The sequence below is a fragment of the Mytilus trossulus genome, chromosome 4 (assembly GCF_036588685.1).
Source record: "Mytilus trossulus isolate FHL-02 chromosome 4, PNRI_Mtr1.1.1.hap1, whole genome shotgun sequence".
Lineage (NCBI taxonomy): Eukaryota > Metazoa > Mollusca > Bivalvia > Mytilida > Mytilidae > Mytilus > Mytilus trossulus.
The window spans coordinates 18,709,985-18,725,086 of NC_086376.1; the positions used below are offsets into that span (position 1 = coordinate 18,709,985).

General features: G+C 30.7%; 1 protein-coding gene across 3 annotated transcripts in view; it reads left to right on the top strand.

The window, feature by feature from the left end:
• The window catches only part of LOC134714819 (sodium/calcium exchanger 1-like), a 96,352-nt gene that overhangs the window by 11,118 nt on the left and 70,132 nt on the right, over positions 1 to 15,102 (top strand). For all 3 annotated transcript variants that reach the window (XM_063576409.1, XM_063576413.1, XM_063576416.1), the window contains exon 3: positions 1,126 to 1,226. The gene's annotated coding sequence lies outside the window, so the exon portion shown is untranslated. The remainder of the gene's footprint in view (positions 1 to 1,125; positions 1,227 to 15,102) is intronic.

Genomic DNA, 15,102 nt, shown 5'->3' on the forward strand with positions numbered 1-15,102 from the left:
GACCAAAGAGCAGAAAAACACTAACTTAAGGAGGAATAGATTACATAGAGAATAGGTTATTATAACATTAACAGTACCAATTTTTTGCACCAGATACAGTTTCGACAATACATGTCTCTTCAGTGATGCTCGAAAATACAGACAAAATACTTATGCAAGTAAAAGATAAATCATTTATAATGTAAAAGACACAGAAAGATAAATAATTTCTAAGCCATACAAAAAAGAGGATGTGGTATGATTGCCAATGAGACAACTCTCCACAAGAGACCAAATGAAACAGGAATTAACAACTATAGAGGACTGTTCAGCCTTCAACAATGAGCAAATCCCATAGCGTATTAGCATAGGCACCTTCTATTCAATAATTTAATGTATGCCCTTGATTTACACAATTATTTTAATTTGATGATTTGATTATCCCACACGTAAGTCACCTATGATTTCATTAATGTATCTGTTGACTTATAATGCAACCATATATTTCTAATCGACCACCAGAATGATGTGTGTCAAGTAATTCATATCGTAATACTTTTATTAGTTTGATACCATATGTAGGAAATTAGGATTATATGGACTATTATAGAATATTATTAATGTGTTTTCTTCTGTAGTGAAAGTGTGCAAATTTATAAAGTAGGATATTATTGACTTGGGTTAATATCATTTAACAAAAAATATTTGATTTCTTTCATTTGAAATTTGAAGGTTTTCATGTAAAAATTGATTTTAGAAAGTATTGTAAGTTGTGTTCAATGGCTTTGCATTATGCACAAATAAGTTTTATGAAATGATTTTCAATAGAGGGAGAACAGATAGAAGAAGTATGAACCAGAGTAGTTCAGGTGAATATAATATTACATACAACTATTATTGATCAAATAATCTGTAAAATCTAATTTGGTAGCTGTTTAAAAAAAAAAAAAAAACAATAAAAAAAGATGTGTTTGTTTGGATGTTAACTGGTTTGTCATAGGAACTGTAAGTAGTATGGTTGATACTATTTATTGTCTCATTTCACCTTACTCCTTTGAATGTCAAGCACGGTAATAATCCCCACAGAATTAACTCATTTAATTGTGCTACTTTCCATGAAAATGATTTTTATGTGATGTGTTTCAGGATCTGATAGAAGATATGGATTCCATTAAATAGCTGATACGGATAATTTGTTCCAATAATAAGACTTGTGGGAATTCACTAGATAACTAAACTTTTAAACGGTAAGAAATAAATTAGATAGTTTTATTTTATTCTGTTGTTCATTTTAGGTAACAGGGTCAATTAGCCAACGAAATTTGATTGTAGAATGTACATGTAGGTTAATATTTTATTTGCTTATATACAATATGTATGAGTGTGATAATATGTACAGATCAAAATTTGATTTGAAAGAAAATTATTTGTTCTCTCAGGGTAAAACCCTGTTTATAATTGTACAATATCGAACCTTTCTTTATAATTATTTGAATCCATCATAAAACGACAATTTAGCTTTTTTGGGGAAAGACGGCTTCAAGCCGTCAATCCCCTATGGGGTTGACCAGAGTGACACTCCCTCACATCATTCATTTTGTTTTTATACATGTTATAGTGTGGAAAAAAACCCAACAATTCTTACTTAGATTGAAGAGAAGGAGACCCAGAAATGAATAGTTTGACTTTAAACACTTTTTTACACATTTCCCTTCTGTTTCTCACGAAATTATCGTATCTTGAACTCTCCTTTACACTATGTACGTTTATTTTACAATCCGGAAAAATTAGTATGACGAGTTATTCTAAATATATCCAACCTACATTGCATTTTATAGTGACGTCATTCTTGGAAAAAGCAGGGATATCCTTCACCAGTTCACTGGTTATTTAAATCATTCTTAGAGATCGTGCACTAATTACAAATTTGTATTTGTTAAATCTAAACATAATATTGTTTACTGTAGATGATTTAAACATCAACATGCAATACTTTAATTTGTAGGTCAACAACTTTCAAAATAAACAAAGATCGCGGGGTTACATGAGACAGGGGAAAGAAACGATTCTATTACTTTTTTCGGGTCTCACTAATTAGAGACAAGAAGCGTCAAAAAGCGCAAGAAACGTCAAGAAGACTATTTAGCGACAAGAAAAAGATATTCTTCTTGTCGCTTCTTGTTGCTAAAATTCTTCTTGTCGCTAATTTGTGAGACCACTTTTTTCTGTAAAAATTCTGAGAATCTTCCTCCAATTCAGGAGCACCTCAATTGATGATTAATTATCCACTAAAATAAAAGTTAATGTATTTAAACACTTCAAATGTGACATTTCATTGGATTAGTAGTCTTCTATTAAAACTAAATTTTTGTGTACCTACATAATCATTGTAATGGTAAAAAAAATTTATAAATTTGCATTTTGTAGCCTGGTTTAAACATATTTATTATTTACAAATATTTCAAAATTAAGATTTGGAAACAAGCTTCACACAGTTTACATCACTCATATTGTTTTTTATTAGAACCTGTTTCCCTGTGATGAGAGTTGTAACTCGGAACTTTAACAATGGAAATTTAAAACTGAATAGATTTTTCAGTCCACACTTTCTAAAGAAAAAACTTAAAAATCAATGAGTACTGTCACAAAAAATGGAAAATGGCCCTAGCCTGCAGTTCAGTGGTACACAATCAAGATTTCAAAAAGTAATGTAGTTGTTGTGAAATGACAGAATTCAGTTGAGTTTTAGATAATTAACTATCAACTTAAATCAAATGTTTAGATTCAGAAGATGCAGATCTCTTCCATTGGTCAAAATTGAATCCTAAACTAAGGAAATGAAATTACATAAACAACAATTGATTTCAATATTGTCTACCTTTCTACATGTTCTAGCTGTTCTCTTTTTCATCCTTCATATGAAAACTATCAAAAGATACCCCCCCTTTCCAAAAACATAATTAAATAGAAACAAGGGCCGTCTTTCCCCTCAGAGCTATTCAGCTCTTTGATTTTTATTTTTTTTTGAATGAAGATTGATATTTTAAGATGAAATGTGTTACAATACATAATAAAAAGAATTGGTTGAACTAACAATCATAGAAAATTGAATATGAAAACATGTGTATCTTTCAAAGTCAGAGATCCTGTCTTTAATACTCATTGATAATTGTTTGAAATTTCCCAGTTTCTCTTTAATCAATTTACCAGCTTGGTCTCTCCAGAGTTAAATTAAGATGACAGTCTTCACGCTGAGTAGCAGCACAGGCATCTCAGGCTAGTAAAATTGCTCTCCGGCCTGTAAAAATCTTATCTACAGTGCCAACAGAATCTAACTAAAAAATTTCAAAAATTGAGCTCCGGGCCTGTAGATAAAATAGTTCATCATGAAGACTGAGACGACAGTCTCTTTCAGACTGAACAATTATTTATTTTTTCCTGTCGACATCATACATGTACAGATTTTATTCCATATTTCAATATATATGACTTTCAATTTAAGAATCAAAAACACTTGAAGAAAGATTAATTTACCGGTAAGACCTGTTGATCATTCATGGTGTCATCTCTGATCCTAGTTGAACCAGCCAATATACCAATTTAGCTTTTTCTTCCCCAGTTTATTCTTTTGTAATTTATAAAGCAAATACATGTATGTATAAATAAAAAAAAAGTTAAAATTCCTAGGTTCCTATCAATATAATGTCCATTGTTCTAAAAGTACAATTTGATAATATGGCACTTGACAGTTAAAAAACCCAAGAAATATTCTGTTAGGGCTATTCCAGAAAAAAATGTAGGGGTGTAAAGGGGGGGGGGAGTTGGAAGGCAATTTTTGTCAGCACCCGCCACCCAGACAATTGTAATTGAGAATTATAGTGTGAAAAGTTGCTCTGATACCCATCACCCATGTATTATTAATACAATGTGCCTTCCAACCCCCCCCCCCCCCCCCCCTACATTTTTTTTCTGGAATAGCCCTTACTTGAATGTTATTAGTTAAGGATAAGTTGATTCCTGTGATAACCATGAAAGTTATTTTCTCAAGAATGATGCTGAAGAGTTCATTAACTAAGGATATCTGTCCAGTGGCCAAAACCAGTGAAATGCTTGTTCTTTAGTACTATATTTATAAATTGTCCAATTATATTTTGTTGCGACCAGTTGATAGTAATTGTTCACTTGACTGAATGTCAATTGTATCCACCACCTTTCCATGCTCTGATATTGATTCCTAGGAAATAGGAATAATAAAAAGTACAGCATATTATACCAAACATTATGACAATATAACCTCATATATCTGGACTAGTAATTATGAAACAAAGGCAAGTCTCAAATGAACACCTATGTTGTCAATGTCTACAAAATATATATTCCCTTCTACATCATTTCTAAACTACCTCAAGTAGGATTGGAAAAAAAAATAGTTTAAAAAAATTAAAACTTAAATTGGATGAAATCAATTTGCATATGAGGAGGTTCACTATGGTCAATGGTCAATAATCTCAAGATCACATCATCTTACATAAAAAGATTCATGATTTACATTCAGTCATGCTTCCAGTTTGCAGGGAACTGAATGAAGTTACTATCAATGGAGATCATTTAATATCAGAGATCAAGTTCACTTGATGATATTGAAAAAGTCTGCAGCCACAAGATAGTTTGTTTTCTCTTGCATTTATTCTGATTTTTATGTATACTGGTTTCTTTTAAACACAAATAATTACAATAAAATATTAAGGATGTACTTAGGTGAGGTTTTGGAATATGTGTAAGATGTTGCAAATCCTTGGTGTTTTTCTCTAAGATACAAGGTAATATTTTTTGCCCAATTAGTTCATAACACCTATTTATTTTTTCATATAAGACTTTTAAAAAAGCTCATAAAAGGTCTTTTAACAAAATTTAAACAGATTGTAGATTTTCTTTATTTTGATTTGAAGTTTTTAAAATTCTTCAAAAACAAAACACTTCATATTGTCTGCATCGTCATTATCCGAAAGTTCCATTTAACTCCTGCTAAACATAATTCAAATTATGGTGGTAATTTAAAATTTTGGTCCCTCTCTAAATTATCATATGATTGAGATATATTAAATTACTTCAAAATTGAACAGTATGCGAGGAATAAGAAAAAATACTCTTAAATGCATTGAATATTATTTATAGTTTTCTAAACATGAATGCAGGAAAAAAAGCCTTAAAAAAAAAATAATTTCAAAATTTTATCCAGAAAAAGAATACTGGATTTATACATTTGATTTATAATATCATTCAGCACGCTGTAATTAAATTTTGATAACCTTATTGAACCTAACTTTAATATAAAGTCCTAGAATAGAATGAAGATTATGGAAATCAAACAAAGCAACAGACTTTTAGTGTAATTGTCAATTGATCCAGGGAACATAATTTGATTAAAATAAAGCCATTTGTATTTCCATGTTAAAGCTATATATTAAGAGTATATATATTGTACATGACTTATAGACTGTATAAAGCCAGATTTCAGACACATCAGTCTCTCTACTAATGATGATTTAGCGCTGAAAGGTAGAAAATAATTAGATATTGGAGAATAGATTGAAATAAAAGTACATCAATGAATGTTAGGGATATTAGTAGTTTTCAATGACAGTTATTTCTGTAAATATTTACTAAACACTATGTATGTGAAATGCTGGTAAATGTGGTATGTTTCACTGTACAATATATTTGGTGATTTCTATTCAATGGTTATCCTTTGTTTAAAACATATTATACAGTAATAAACCAAAGGTGTTTCTTCTTTTGAAAATTCTTCTATTATTTTATATAAAAACATGTTTAAAAAACAAACATTTCTAACCTAGTTTTTTGACAAAATTGAAAGATTTTAATAAAAAAAAAACATGAATGTCTCTAGTTTATTACAATAACTAGTCTTATGAAATGTTTTTTGGACCGTACAAGTATACCGTCCAAATACTCATATGGTCTGGAACATCTTAAAACAGCTGGAATGATTACTGGGGTAAATAATTGAGCATTATCAAATCAACTCTTGCTCTTTGTAGCCTCTAGTTTAGTGTACATACAACTAGAATGGTTTGACTATGGTAAATAATTTGACATTATCAATACAATTCTTGCTCATAGGAGTCTCTTAGTTAGTTTTGTTACCTTACATAGATTATGCATGTTATTTTTGCTTAAATAAAAAAGACCTGTTTGGTTTTGTTCTTCAATAAGAACTAGATGTAAAAAAAAAAGTGGCAGTGGTAATGTTATTGGCTTACACTTTTGAATGATTGTCCACAGTTACCAACTTGATTGTTTGTTATTTACCTAGAGAATAGATATTGTGTGTATTGGTAAATTAATGTAATAAGTTTATGTGATAGACATTTATAGTCTGGTTTTATCCCCTTCATTAGGAGCATGCTATATAAAAGGAAATCAAATTACATTAGTGTAATGACATGGTGATCACAGTTTACTCTCTTATATCTACAGTCCATGTAATTAAAAATTACAGGCAAACTATTGTTAACATTGTCAGACAGTAGTGACATTAAGGGCATACGATACAGTTTTGATCCTGTATTTACAAGTTCATGAAAATTTGCATATAGGCTATTTTTTACCTGATTAAATCAAATATGTAATAAAAAATATACCTTCATGTGCTACTTTTTGCGTAAAATGTGGTCGAAATTTTGTATATTTGGTTGAAATTCAGATTTGTGGCCGTAATTTCTTTTTCGAAAGAAAGACATAACTTTTTTGTTATAAAAGATAAAAACAAATGTTTTTTTGTTAAATAATCGGTAATTCCTGTATTTTATAAATATCTTTAAAAAATATGCATTTTTTTATTCAGAAATGACTCATATTTATCAAATGTTCATGAATTGAGGAAAAAACGTAATTTTTTACTGCATGTTTATCACAATTAAAAAAAAATCCTCTATTTACAGTTTTATAAAATTTGGGTCACATAATCTCCCTAAAAAATGAAACCAAATGCCGTTTTGAAAAATAGGGGTCCATGAACTTGTTTTCAAATAAAATCAGTTTGAATGATAAAAATCAGTCGAAAAATGCATCTTTTCCCGATATATCACAGTTTGACGTTGCGAAAATAACAAATTACGTTAGCAACGTCATTACCTTCCCTGTAACTGTATCGTATGCCCTTAAGTGTTGCCATTACCTAAGTGCACTGTTCTGTCTCCTCTTTGCATGTAATGCAACTATTTTAACTCTTATGAAATAATTAAAAGAAAGTATAGAGAGTCTTATAACAACAACACTTTACAGACTGCTGCAGAAATTTATTGATCGACATGTTTCGGTGCCTAGGGCACCGTCATCAGGATAAAAACAATACATAAAATCATGTTGAAGTACAAAATCAGGTTGTTAAAAGTTAAACGTCACAATGTTACAATGGTAAGTAACGTTATTAATAGCAACGTACTGAAAACTTTGTTAACTTTCTTCCCCAAACAGAACATTCAGACCACACAACCTATACAGTCTATACACAGCCTGACAACTTATTGTATTATTCCTTCCACGATGCAAGAGGACAAACACATGTTGGCAGAATAATTTTAACAAACATTTTCACAACAAAAACATTTTATTTTTTAATTTCTTTTTATAGTTTATTTACATACTAACAATGAACTTTCACTTTCAGTACGTTGCTATTAATAACGTTACTTACCATTGTAACATTGTGACGTTTAACTTTTAACAACCCGATTTTGTACTTCAACATGATTTTATGTATTGTTTTTATCCTGATGACGGTGCCCTAGGCACCGAAACATGTCGATCAATAAATTTCTGCAGCAGTCTGTAAAGTGTTGTTGTTATAAGACTCTCTACATTTTATGTTTTTTATCATAACGACCCTGCATACCCTCGGGTATCCACTTTATGGACTCTATCGTACTACAGACTCACCAGGCGTTGGTTCACTTTCGTTTGTAATTAAAAGAAAGGTCTTGAACTTTTAACTTGTTTAAATAGTAGTCCATTTTACATTCATGTAGCACTTAATCAAGTTGGAAAATTTACATATGTTTTTAAAAGTTTGATAATGAAATTTATTTTATAATTGAGAAAGAATTCAATAAGCAATATACACACTGCCAGGTTTTTTGATGAATTACTATGATTACATACTGGCAGGTTCTTTGGTGAAATGGTATGTTTACACATTGTGTCATGTTCTTTAGTGAAATGCTTAACATACTGTCAGGTTTTTAAGTGAAATGGTATGTTTACATACTGTCATGTTCTTTAGTGAAATAGTATGTTTACATACTGTCAGGTTCTTTGGTGAAAAGGTATGTTTACATACTGTCAGGTTCTTTGGTAAAATGGTATGTTTACATACTGTCAGGTTCTTTGGTGAATTGATGGTGAAATGGTATGTTTACATTCTGTCATGTTCTTTGGTAAAATAGTATGTTTACATACTGTCATGTTCTTTAGTGAAATGGTATGTTTACATACTGTCAGATTATTTGGTGAAATGGTATGTTTACATACTGTCAGGTTCTTCAGTGAAATGGTATGTTTACATACTGTCAGGTTCTTCAGTGAAATGGTATGTTTACATACTGTCAGGTTCTCTGGTGAAATGGTATGTTTACATACTGTCAGGTTCTCTGGTGAAATGGTATGTTTACATAATGTCAGGTTCTTTGGAGAAATGGTATGTTTTCATACTGTCAGGTTCTTTGGTAAAATAGTATGTGGACACATTGTGTCATATTCTTTGGTGAAATGGTATGTTTACATACTGTCAGGTTTTTTAGTGAAATGGGTTGTTTACATTCTGTCAGGTTCATTGATGAATTACTATGATTACATAATGTCAGGTTCTTTGATGAAATGGTATATTTACATACTGTCAGGTTCTTTGGTAAAATGGTATGTTTACATACTGTCAGGTTCTTTGGTAAAATGGTATGTTTACATACTGTCAGGTTCTTTGGTGAAATGGTATGTTTACATACTGTGTGTCAGGTTCTTAGGTGAAATGGTATGTTTACATACTGTCAGGTTCTTTGGTGAAATGGTTTGTTTACACATTGTGTCATGTTCTTTGGTGAAATGGTATGTTTACACATTGTGTCATGTTCTTTGGTGAAAAGGTATGTTTACATACTCTCAGGTTCTTAAGTGAAATGGTTTGTTCACATACTGTCAGGTTCTTTGATGAATTACTATGATTACATAATGTCAGGTTCTTTGGTGAAATGGTATGTTTACATACTATATAAAAAAGAAGATGTGGTATGATTGCCAATGAGACAACTATCCACAAAGACCAAAATGACACAAACATTAACAATTATAGGTCACCGTACGGCCTTCAACAATGAGCAAAGCCCATACCGCATATAGTCAGCTACAAAAGGCCCCGATAAGACAATGTAAAACAATTCAAGAGGAAAACTAACAGCCTTATTTATGTAAAAAAATGAAGGAAAAACAAACATGTAACACATAAACAAACGACAACCACTGAATTACAGGCTCCTGACTTGGGACAGGCACATACATAAATAATGTGGCGGGGCTAAACATGTTAGCGGGATCCCAACCCTCCCCCTAACCTGGGACAGTGGTATAACAGTACAACTGTCAGGTTCTTTGGTAAAATGGTATGTTTACATACTGTCAGGTTCTTTGGTGAAATTGTATGTTTACATGCTGTCAGGTTCTTTGGTGAAATGGTATGTTTACATACTGTCAGGTTCTTTGGTGAAATGGTATGTTTTCATACTGTCAGGTTCTTTGGTAAAATGGTATGTTAACACTGTCATATTCTTTAGTGAAATGCTTTATAGTTTACATGCTGTCAGGTTCTTTGGTGAAGTGCTTTGATTGCATACTGAGCTTATTTGTCTTTGGTGAAATGTTATGTTTACACACTAAGGTTTATACATTATTAGGTTCTTTTGTTAAAAGCTGGTAGGTATACACATTGTCAGGTTCTTTGGTGAAATATGAGGTATAACCACTGTCAGGTTCTTCAATGAAATTTTAGATATACTTGGATACTAAATAGTAGGTGTAAACACTGTCATGTTATTTAGTGAAGTGGTATGTATACACACTGTCATGTTCTTTATGTCAATGATAGGTATACACATTGTCACTCTGTCATGTTCTTTAGGTCAATGATAGGTATACATATTGTCACTCTGTCAGCTTCTTTCGGTCAATGATAGGTATATACCACACATTGTCACTCTGTCATGTTCTTTAGGTCAATGATAGCATTAGGTATACACATTGTCACTCTGTCATTTTCTTTAGGTCAATGATAGGTATACACATTGTCACTCTGTCATGTTCTTTAGGTCAATGATAGGTATATACCACACATTGTCACTCTGTCATGTTCTTTAGGTCAATGATAGGTATACACATTGTCACTCTGTCATGTTCTTTAGGTCAATGATAGGTATACATATTGTCACTCTGTCATGTTCTTTAGGGCAATGATTGGTATACACATTGTCACTTTGTCATGTTCTTTAGGGCAATGATAGGTATACACATTGTCACTCTGTCATGTTCTTTTGTGAAATGGTTGGGACAAAGTTCGGTTCAAGGATACTGTTCTTGTGTCTGTCAAGAACACACTTTATGAATTTATACATTGTACTTGCAAAGTTAAGTGCAAATATTGTTTCTTTATCTTTTTTCAAAGTATTTACTTTTTTAATTTGCTGCTTTGAACGATTTCGTAAAGATGTTTATTGTACATAGCAACAATGATAAACAACTTAGGAGTTCTCAGTGTTTTTACACCAACTTTAAACTCATTGATTTATCTACTATGTTGAGTTATACTTCAGTGTTTATTGTTCCTTTGTACTATACTTTTTTTTTATGTTTGAAAGAAATACATTGAAAGTTGCAGTAAAACTGTGTCCTTACTAATTTCACATAGGCATTAAATATGTTTTATTGTTACAATTTATTGGCATTATTGATGTTTTTATTTGAGGGGAAGTGTAGTATGTTAGGGATTATGTAAAATCTGATGGATGAAATTGTTCCAAATTGTAAAATTTGGTAGTAAAGATAAAAATTGAAACTTCTGTACAAATTGAAGCACTTAAAGTTTTGCAACAGAATTGAAAGAGACATATTTATTGACAAATACCTAAATGACTAAGCTGTATTAAATCTGCAACCGAATTGTTATAACACATTATAACTAAGCTTACACAGCATCTGTTGATATAAATACCATATTTGAAATGTATATTACATCATATTAAATCTCTAAATTTAAATAACCATACTAAGATAAAAGAAAGATTTCCACACAACAAGCTGTTGGTAAAGATTTAAAGTAATCAAAATTGTCCAGTTGTAGTTGGGTGTATGAACTTCAGCAATCTGTCTCAATGAAGGTTTGTTAACTAGAAATAAGGGATATAAGGTATATATACATGTTTGAAAGATTTTGATATGAAATAACTACAGTTTAAAACATACAATACTTTAAGGTGGTACCAAACACTTTGACTTAAATTTATTTGGCTCGTTTAATTAATTTTTTATAAAATATTTTCTTTGACCCTTTGACAAAAATATGAAAATTTCAAAAAAATTGAACTACATGCTTCTTCAGAAAAATTTCTTTGTATTTATAGCTGTTTGACAAACGCTGGTTTTGGTCATTGAGAAGCTTAATAACTCCTTAAAATTAGAACATGATTAAAAACTTCCAGCTTATTTTTACAGAGTTATCTCCCTGTAGTGATATGTTCTTAGATCATTCTGCAGGTGAAAGTTTTTCACTCTACTTCATTTTGTCTTTGATATCTGTAAATTCAGATGTGCAGATGTTCAATAGTTCAATTTAAAATATTCAAGTTAGGTATTTCTTACAAACATATGGGCAATTGACTGATTTTAGATTGGTGTTTAGACCACTTTCACCATTATTGTGCTATGTCTTGGTGGTAAGTATTTAGTGGTGGAGGAAGCCTGTTTTCCCATGCCTGGAGAGAACCATCAAACCTTTAGTACCAAAACTGACAATCCTAGTCAATAATGATTGGAGTCAAATGCACCTTTCCCATGCGAGAATAAAACTCACAACATCAGTGGTTATAGCCTAATGATACAGTAGGTCAACTACTTTGACCACTCGGCCAGTCAGAGGTCCCCAGGACAATTGAAAAGACCTATAATGTAATGGATACATGTAAATTTGTACCAAGGTAGTAAGAAACTACTTATTTATTATGTTATCTACTTTATTAAAAATAAAGAAATGTGGTATTATAAGTTCAAATAAAAAAACTTACATAAGGTGATTTTGTTTTAATTTTTAAAGTGTTCCAATAAAAGTGTACTAATACTACTGTTGGATGAAGAAAAAAAAGAAGGTTTAAAATGATTTGAAACAATTGAATGAAAGAAACCTTCAAAATAAGCCACATAGTTGTGTGGTATTTTAGTACTTGAAATTTTAAAAAAGTTTAAGGCTCCATACACAAAAATAAATATTGAACTCTTGATCCGTCAATATTTGTTATATATTTCTTAATTATTACAAATGTACAGTGATTTCCCTGTGAAATTAAACCTGACGTCATACAACAACAGGTGTTGTCAAGACACTGTTCACATAGTCGCTTGAAAAATATTGAGAACTGAAAAAAAAAGATTTTATACTTTACTTCCTTTAAAGTATAAAATCTTATTCTTCGTGTTCTCAATAATTTTAACCAATTATGTGGACAATGGTCAATGTGATTAAAAGAATAACTATTCCAAGAATTGAAATATATATAGAAAGATATTTAACACTAATAATGAATTTATGCCTGAAACACATCTGTGAATTAATGTGTTGTTCAGTTACTTGTGAAATATTTTTCTAAATTTGAATTCTTGGATAAGTTATTCTAAAGATAATATGAACTTTATTATTTCAAACATTGTAATAATTAGTCCTAAAATTGAAAATATCTTATGTTCATTTGTTTTAATGAGGAATCACATTTATTTAAATGGAACATGAATTTTCTGGTAGGAGTAATTGAGTTGCCATAATCCTCTTTTAAAATATAATCTTGATTAAGTTGTTAGATGTCATTTATAATAAATCACAGGCTTTCTATACAGTATACTTATTTTTTCACAGTGTGATTTGGAAGTAAAAGTATATCTTTGTGAGGACCATATTTAAAGCAATTATTATTAATGTGAAAAAAGTAAGTTTACTCTAACAATAGTATTCCAAGCAGCTATACATGAATAAGTTACATTGTTTAGTTCTAAGTTAAGCAACTTTATGTAGAATGTGGTGGGGTTTAACATGTATGTGAGGGTTCAACTCCCCCCAAACCCTGAACACAGCTAGGTGTCACAGTACAACATACATAGAAAACTGTACAAATCAGTTGAAAATACCAAATACCAATCTGTACTATAGGGGTGGATCCAGCCATTTTAGATTGGGGGGTCCATAACCCAGGACAAAGGGGGGTTCCAATCACATGTCCCCATTCAAATGCATTGATCGTCAAAAAAAAGGGGGGGTTCCAACCCCAAGAACACGCCTCCCCCTATGGATACACGCCTGTACCACCAGCTACTGAAAGATAATATTCAAAATAAATTTCATCTGATAAATAACTATGTTCTACCATACATGATATGCACATGAAAAAAATATTCTATGAAGTATTTGATTTTAAAAAATATTTTAATGATCATCTGTTTACCAGGTAAGCCCATGGAGCAGTCAATTTCAAGCTTAAGACTGCAACTTTAAGTTACTTTGGAGCTCAAGTCTTGCAATAGACTGAAAGATATGTACTGATAACGTCCTTGAGGCAAGATATTCAACCTTTTGTATCATCCCAAGCCTCTGTTCAGTAAATATTTACTGCACATAAAATGTTGGACTTGAGAATATGAAACTGTTGGAGAAGAAAAGATTTAATTGTCAGTGAATAGTTTTATGTACATACTCTGGCTGCATTTAAGTTTAGTTTGATGTTTATCAATCCCTTTGTATGCCTTGTCATATTAGCGCTGTGATATCTTCACACTTCAATACCATCAAAAGGATGCAGGTTACCTGTCAATGTATTTAATTGTTTAATTAATTCTTGTATGATTAATTGATTGAGTTAAACAGTTTAGATGTTAGATTCCCCATTGTCAATCATTTAAAGGATTTTATCGTAGATAAGTCAGGCATGAAGACTTTTGAAAGAAGTCTATCACTGGACTGATGTTATCAGTATTGAAAGTGAGATTTATAAACATCAGTTTGCATATAAGGCATCCATTAATTTTTTTGGTTTAAAAAATTCTATGTACTTTTTCTTTTTAAAAAATTATGACATTTGAAATAATTTCTTGGTTTTTATATGTAAGACATAATTTTTGAAAAATCAAATCAATTGTTGCATTTAAATGTAAAGTTGTGCATTACATTTTCTTCTTTTGTTAAACCTTTCTTTAGATTGGAATTTATTTAAAGCTTAAACTTTTTAATTCTAAGTTTAAATATATGGTTTTTATTTCTCAAAGGGTATAAGCTCTGACGTCACTGTTGTAATATTACCGACACGATATCCATTGAAACGTAAATCAACCTTGCTTTCAATTGTCCATCCAACCACCAAAGAGTTGAGTATGCAAACAAACAGGCCAAAAAGAACAAAAATTATAGTGAAACTAACTTCTTGTTTAAAGTATGTAATGATTATTCTATAGTGTGAAAAACGTTATACTTAATAGATATGAAAGAAACTGAATTTAAATGTACATAGTGATATTGACCCACAAAAGGATTAGAACCTTACTGACAACCGACTATACCTTTTTGTAAGTATGTACAAGTATTGTCTTTTCAACTTTTCTTTTATTTCAAAAAGTAGTTGTAATAATATTGAGTTATATGTAATTTTAAAAATGGTCTGATTTATGTTTGGTAGCAAATGTTGCTATATGACACAGTAAAACATATATTATATACATAATTAAAACATAGATAATGGGTGGTATGTATAAAATAGTACAATAATTAATAGTTTTAAAAATAATTCTTCACAAAAGTCTTTTGAA